This window comes from Microtus oregoni, unplaced genomic scaffold (genome assembly GCF_018167655.1).
Source record: "Microtus oregoni isolate MIOR12 unplaced genomic scaffold, Mior012 000002F_ref0000024, whole genome shotgun sequence".
In the NCBI taxonomy this organism is placed as follows: domain Eukaryota; kingdom Metazoa; phylum Chordata; class Mammalia; order Rodentia; family Cricetidae; genus Microtus; species Microtus oregoni.
Genome location: NW_024543061.1, coordinates 25463429 through 25471500, shown reverse-complemented (window position 1 = coordinate 25471500; position 8072 = coordinate 25463429). Strand labels below are relative to the sequence as shown.

Genomic DNA, 8072 nt, shown 5'->3' with positions numbered 1-8072 from the left:
TGCCACGCCCCCAGTCGTCACCCCGAGCGCGAGCGTCGCGCACTGCCGCATGGGATTGGTAGTTCGCTGAGTGAGGCCGAGCTGGGTTCTATCCATTCACTCCTTGGATCTGTGCCAATTGCTGCGACTTTGATATAGACAGAGCACTTTACGGCACCTGTATACAGTGACATCAAATCAGACAGTGGTATTAAGTCTTCACAATTTTTTAATGTGTATGGGTATTTTGCACTACAAGTTTGCCTGGTACCTAAGGAAGCTAGAAAAGGGTGTCAGATCACCTGGAATTGGAGCTACAGATGGTTGTGAGGCGCCCTGTGGTGCAGGGAATGGAACTCCAATCATCTGGAAGGGTTATAAATGCTCTTATCAACTGAGCCTTCTCCACAGCCCCTAAATATGAAGCCCAGGTTGCTCTGGAACTCAAGATCCTGCCTCCACCTCTTTTTATTCCTTTGAAATTATAATATAATTACAAGTTTTCTCCCTTCCCTTTCCTCCCTTCAAAGCCTCCCATATATCCCTCTCCAGTCTCCTTCAAAAAATGATCTCTCTTTTCACTGCTATCACATGCACACAAAAATACAAACATATATATATATATGTGTGTGTGTGTGTGTGTGTGTGTACATACATACATATATTCCTAAATATAACGTGTTCAGTTTGCAAAATGTAACATGTATTATGTTTGTGGGGATGACAGTTTCTGCCTCCACCTCTTTTTTTATCTATTTATTTTACATCCTGACCCCCTCTCCATCGTCCTCCCCATTCCACCCCCTGCCATCCCCGAATCCCCTCCTCTTCAGTCACCATCCAGGAAAGGGCAGGTCTCCTAGGATTATCAATAAAACATGACATATCAAGTTGCAGTACAATTGAGCAACTCCCCTGTATTAAGGCTGGGCAAGGGGACCCAGTATGAGAAGTAGGGTCCCAGAAGCCAGTGTAAGAGTCGGAGACAGACCCTGTTCCCGCTATTAGGAGTCACACAACTGTAGAATATGCAGAGTGCCTATGTCGGTCCCATGCAGGTTCCCTGGTTGTCGGTTCAGTCTCTGCAAGCCCTTATGAACCCAAGTGAGTTGACTGGGTGACCCTTCCCACGGAGTCCTTGATCCCTCCAGCTCCAACACTTCTTTCCTCCTCCTCCTCCTCTGCAGGATTCCCAGACTCCACCTAATGTTTGGCTGTGGGTCTCTGCATCTGCCTCCATCAGTTGCTGATAACACTCTCTGATGACAATTGGGCCAAGCACTAATCTGGTCACAGGAGACAGCCAGTTCAGGCTACTTATTCCTTCCCATAGACTCCTGGGAGAGTCATCAGTGCCAACCCCCAAATGCCACCCCTGGCAAACCCCTTCAGCACTCTCCTTCCTCATACCCCCCAACCTGATTGCTCAAGTTCCCATCTTCACCTGCTCTCAGTCAACTTGTGAAATCTCTTCTGCTTCCCCTTCCCAGGGAAATTTATGCACCCCCCGTAGCCCCTCCACCCACAATGAGCTCTCCTTGTTAACTAGTCTCTATGGGTCTGTGGATTGTAGTATAGTTAGCCTTTATTTTACAGCTCATATACACTTATGTGTGAGTACATGCCATGTGTGTCTTTATCAGCCTGGGTTACCTCACTCACGATGATATTTTTTTTCCTAGTTCCATCCACTTGCTTTCAAATTTCCTGGTGTCCTTGTTTTTAACAGCTGAGTAATAACCCCAGTGTGTAAATGAACCACATTTTCTTCATCCATTCCTCAGCAGAGGGACATGATGACTGTTTCCAGGTTCTGAATATTACAGATAAAACTGCCATGAACATAGTTGAGCAAGTGTCCTTATGGTGTGATGGGGCATCACACCATAATATGGATCTGTTTGCATTCTTCTACATGCTGACATCCAGTTGAAGATGCTTTATTTTTCCATTGTATAATTTTGGCTTCTTTGTTAGAAATCAGATGTCCATAGGTATATGGCTTTACATCTGGGTCTTCAACTTGATTCCATTGGTCCACGTGTCTGTTTTTATGACAACACTGCCTCCACCTCTTAACCAAATCCTACCAGAAAAATACCCAAAAATCTGTGAACAGAAGTAGCAGTCAGGAGGACTAGAAAGATACAGCCCAAGGCAAAAGGACAGCAACTTTATTTCTCTTGCAGATACTCAGCTTCCTCTAGAACGTGGTGGTTCTTAATGAGAAATACATTAACAGTAAACAGACAGTAAAAAGCACTCCAAGTTCTGGTTTGCAGGAAGAAACAAGTTGCTGAACCTGCCAGATTCCACACACTCCCTGGTTGTCCTCATTTTAGTCCATTACTCATGCTTGAAACATTTCAACCCAGCGCAAAGATTAAGGACTTGGAGCCGTTCATACTTCTAAAGATCTCTTGAAATATATGTCACAGGGTACCTTTTGGCCCCCAGTTTAGCATTTTACTCAGCAAAAAAGCTTTTCCTCCAGGAAGCAAACTGATCTGAAAGCCAGATAAGCCAGATGTGTACGGTAATGATAAAACTCTCTTCTGCTAGCTCAGCATTTTGTGTTTGGTTGGCTGGTTTTGTTTGTTTGTTGGGTTTGTTTTTGCTTGGTTTTACTCATTTGTTTGAGATAACAAAGAGGTCAGAGGCTCAGCATCTTATTAACAAGGGTGTGTGAACCCCAGCAGCTCATACAGAACTCTACCTTCAGTGAATTCATGAGCACATGGCCATGCTGTGCCCAGAAAGCTGCCTTTTACGGCACTCCAGTCAAGCCTCTGGCTCTTACACTCTTTTCACCCCTTCTTCTGCTATGTTCCCAAGCCTTGGGAAGGCGAGGCTTGACATAGATGTTGCATTTAGGGTTAAGCACTGTATAGTCACTGTTGTAATATGAGCGGCGGGGCTGCGTCCCCAGCACCTCGGCCGCCTGGCTAGCTTATGCCCCAAAATAACAACACACAAACTGTATTCTTTTAAACACTGCTTGGCCCATTATATCTAGCCTCTTCTCGGCTAACTCTCGCACCTGGACTAGCCCATTTCTAATAATCTGTGTAGCCCACAAGGTGGCTTACCAGGGAGATTCTAGCCTATGTCCATCCTGGGTCGGAGCTTCATCGCTAGCGTCTGCCTCAGAGAGCAGAGCTATCCCCGCGTCTGCCCGGGAGAGGGGAGCATGGCATCTCTGAGCTCACTTCCTCTTCCTCCCAGCATTCTGTTCTGTTTACTCCTCCCACCTATGTTTTAACCTATGAGGGCCAGCCAAGCAGTTTCTTTATTTTTTTATTTATTTATTTATTTTTTTTTTATTTTTTATTATTATTATTTTTTTTTTTTGGTTTTTCGAGACAGGGTTTCTCTATGGTTTTGGAGCCTGTCCTGGAACTAGCTCTTGTAGAGCAGGCTGGTCTCGAACTCACAGAGATCCGCCTGCCTCTGCCTCCCGAGTGCTGGGATTAAAGGCGTGCGCCACCACCACCCGGCAGTTTCTTTATTTTTTAACCAATGACCTTCCTCCATCAAGTCACTTAAAGGTAGAGGCCAGAAGATCACGAATGCAAGGTCACACTCCACTACTTTAGGAGTTATAGGCCAGCCAGGGCTACATGAGACCTTAACTATAGATCATAAATGGGAAAACGATAGTTAGATAGATAAAGATTTGATTCTTTAAAACACAGAATTCAAGGTTACCCTTACACACACACACACACACACACACACACACACACATATATGAATATGAGGCTAGACTATCTCAAAAACAGAGTTTTACTGGGTAAATACTTTGTATGAAATAATAATACCTTCTAAATAGAAAAAAATGTCAGATACACATGGAGCTATCAAAAAAACACTAGATTGAGGGTCAGAGTCCCTGTGAGTCATTTTCAACATTAGCAGGGAGCAGATATCTATACCAGAAGATCCAACTGTGATATCTTTTGTAATGGTCTGTCCTGTCTCTTTAAGAGACAAGCCCCACCCACTCCCTCTATCCATTGAGGCAAGCAGGTCTTCCTTCTGCTTCCAGCCTGAGTTTCTTCCTTTCTGCCTCTCTCCCTTCTTCCGACTTCTTCCCTTCTCTCTCTCTCTCTCTCTCTCTCTCTCTCTCTTTCTCTCTCTCTCTCTTCCCCCTTCTCCCCTCCCCTGCTTTCCTTTTCCAATCCATAACCCACTAAATAAATATCCACTTCCTCTGCATGTCTCTGTCTCTCACCCACCATGTGGCTCCCTGCCTGGGACCAGCTGCTTTCGTGGCTAGCTGTGTTTTCCTGCCCGCTGCCCACTGCCGCCACTCCAGGAAGGGCGCCATTTTATTTTTACCATAACACCTTTATTTTACACTTTACAATCTATAAAATCAAGAGTATGGCTTAGTGATATGATATATATATATAGAGAGAGATATATATATAGATAGATAGATATATAGATATAGCACAGGTGAGACTCTGCGTGGCTGAAGCCTAACTCTATCAATGTCACAGAACTTCCTGTGTAGACCAGGCTGGCCATGAACTCACAGGGATCTGCCTGCTGCCTCTGAGTGCTGGGATTAAAGGTGTGTACCACCACACACAGTTAAACAAATTAATTTTTAAAAGGGTGTATCTCAGCAATAGGGCACTTGTGTAGCATGCATGGTGCCCTGAGCTTAAACACCAGCACTGCAAAAGAGGAAAAAGAATTAATTTTAAGATAAAGATAGGACTAAAGTGTACTTAAATTGGTAGAGTGCTCACCTACTCAGCAAGCATAAACACCTGGATTCAGTTCCTGTCACTATACACACTGGGTTTTTTGGTCAATGTTCCACTGCTGCAGAGACACCATCAACTCTTACAAAAAGAAGGCATTTAGAGGTGAGGGCCGTTCGTTCTGCTGAACTTTGGGGGCCGGTTTCTGGGACCTGCTGGGAACAGGACTTCTAAAGGACAGTATGTCTGGAAGGCTGTGGTGCAAGGCCACGTTTGCTGGCTATGAGCGAAGTCTCCAGAACCAGAGAGAGCACACAGCTCTCCTTAAAATTAAAGGAGTTTATGCCTGAGATGAAACTGAATTCTACTTGGGCAAGAGCTGCGCTTATGTGTATAAAGCAAAGAACAACACAGTGACACCTGGAGGCAAACCAAACAAAACCAGAGTGATCTGGGGGAAAGTAACTCGGCCCGTGGAAACAGTGGCATGGTCCGCGCCAAATTCCGAAGCAACCTTCCTGCAAAGGCCATTGGACACAGAATCCGTGTGATGCTCTACCCATCCCAGATCCAAACCAGTGAAAAGTGGACTTGTTAAAAAAGGGGGGGGGGGGGGCATTTAATTGGTGCTTGCTTACAGTTTCAGAGGTTTTAGTCCATTGTTGTGGTGGGGAGCACGGAGGCATGCAGGCAGACGTAGCGTGGAGAAGTAACTGAAAGTTCTAAATCCTGATCTGCAGGCACGCAGCAGGAAGAGAGACGCCGGGCTGAAAATGGACTTTTTGAAACCTCAAAGGCCACCCCCACTGATGCACTTCCACCTCCTGCTTCTTTCAAATAATGCCACTCCCTGGTGACCAAGTATTCAAATTTCTGAGTCTATGGCAGGCATTCATCCCAGGGTTCTGGAGGTGGAGCAGGAGGGTTAGGAGAAGTTCAAAGTCAGCCTGCACTGCTTGTGAAGTCAAAGGTCAGGCTGAACTACATGTTACTAAGTAAATAAATAGGTGATAGGTGCATACTTTGATACATAGAAAAATAATATTTAAAAATACTTTTAGATAGGATTTCTCTCAATAGCCCAAGCTGGCATCAAATTCATAGTGAACCCCCTGCTTCTGCCTCCTGAGTGATAGGATGACAAGTGTGTGTCTCTACACGGTGTTTTTAAATAGAGTATTATATATTTATTCTTTGACAAGTTCATATATAAAAACACTGTGCCTTGATCATATGCTCTCCCAGCTATCTCTTAGCTCCCAGGCAGCCCAACACCTCCCTTCAACCTTTCACATCCTCTCCTTTTTTCTTTGCTAACGACCTACAGTGTCCAGTTAGTGCTGCCTATGGCAGGGCTGACCTGTATGGTTGGCTTGATCTCGTGCAGGTTCCGAGAGTTCAGTCAGTGGCCGTATTGCTCCCAGAGGACAGCACTTCACAGCACCCCTCTCCACCCTCCACTGCTTTTCCACCCCGTCTTCTGAGATGTTGTTGTCCGCTCCTTTAGTGTGGTGAAGGGAAACACAACTTGGAGAGAATTTATGTTTTGTTTTAAAGTTCCCACTGATCCAATAGGCAATGATATCAGACACATCTAGAAACTTAAAACAATTTTCTTAATTCACTTATTTTAAAGATTTATTTTAACATTCTGTGTAGGTTAGGTGTCCCTCTGTGTGTGTTCCCGTGTGTGTGTGTGTGTGTGTGTGTGTGTGTGTATCACATGTGTGGGGTATCTGGAGAGGCTGAAAGAGTGTCAGACGCCCCGGAACTGGAGTTGCAGGTGGTTGTGAGCTCCCATCCATCAGTCATTAATCATGAAAATGAATCACATGCTTGCCTATGGGCAGTTGAAGAAGGCAGTTTCTTATTCAGGTTCCCTCTTCCCAGATGTCTCTAGTTTATGTCAAGTTCAAAAAAACAAAACAAAATAAAAACTGCATGAATCCCTTCTGCCTTGGTTGGGTTGCTCCTGCTGGCTACTCAGTGTATTCATGAGCAGACTTCTTACCTCATTAGCCATGTATACTCCCAACCCTAAGGGGGGAAAAGCCATAAACACCTACCTACAGGGATAGAAAACTGTTAGGTCCCTGACTCTGATTCTCATCTGTCTACCTTTACCTCTGTCCAATCTCAACGGAATCTGCACTTTAATTCTGTCCTTCTCCCAAATTCTATGAAATCTAGGAAACTTTTCCTTCTGCCATCATGGCCCTCCACTGATCAGGAGACTAGACTGGTTAAATTATGGCTGCAGTATTCTCTTACGTAAAATAGGATTAAAATCTATACTGAGCAATATGAACAGATACTAGTATTAAAAGGAATTTGGGAGTTAGAAAGATGTTATTGGGAACACTGAAGATGAAAAATAAAAGGGTTTGCAGTTGGGCATGAGATTGTCAAGTTGACCAGAGAAGAGGAAGAACAGAGCTCCAGGGGCAGAACCAGCGTCAGCAGGCCAGATGGTTCCCCCAAAGATGAGGAACCGCTGCCTTTTTCCATATTCTTACTTATGGTGTATCAAATTCAATAACTAAATGATAGGTAATAACGATTTCTAACAAAACACTTCCCCCTCTTCCTGAAAAGAAACCACCCAGACTTCACCATGGATTAGGAACAGAAGAGGAAGGAACCAAGAAAAGATTGCAGTTTAGTAGCTGTGACAGGAGTTAGCTCCTTGGTAAACTACAAACTAGTTATGTAAACTTGATACAAAGAGAGGTTAGCCTAATTACTCCATCGAAAGGCTAAGACCAGCAGCACCTGCCAGATGAGTAAAACACCCACCAAGACAGACGGTCAGCAGAAAACCAAAATGAACAAAATGTCAGAGAAGGGCAGAGGGGACTTCAAAGTGTGACTACCTTTCATACTGGTTGAGGGGCCTATGAACATCTCACTGGCTGGGTCAGGAACACACGCACAGAGCCTTGGGCCCTCCATTGGTGAGACTTATGATAAGCACAGAGAATTAACCAATCTCTACCAAAATCAACTGAATCTTTGTTTAACTTCTCTCATAAGTCCTGTAAAAACCCTTGGAACGCAGCTCAGGGGCTTTTCCCCTCTTGGACCCCCTCCCACGGTTGGGGGTTCCATGTTTCCCTTCATGCTCCTTAATAAGGCTTTGCACTCATTGCGCTTAACTCCATGTCATGTCTTCAGCCACTTAAAACCATGAGCTGGGGAGTCACTTCTGGTGACTGAATAAAAATGAGGACATGGCTGTTCTTTGGTCAGTTGAGAAGGTTTCTATTGTAGGTACAAGGGAGAGAATAGCCAGAGGCATCTGAAGAGTTCAGACTGAACATGGCCATGACAGGAGAAGGGGGAGATTGAGAGAGGAAGAGAAAAGAGAAGGAGGAAGAA

At 44.7% G+C, this 8072-nt stretch overlaps 1 pseudogene; it reads left to right on the top strand.

Annotated features, from left to right (window-relative positions):
* Positions 1 to 4936: 4936 nt before the first annotated feature.
* LOC121435970 lies at positions 4937 to 5292 on the top strand (annotated as a pseudogene).
* Positions 5293 to 8072: the final 2780 nt, after the last annotated feature.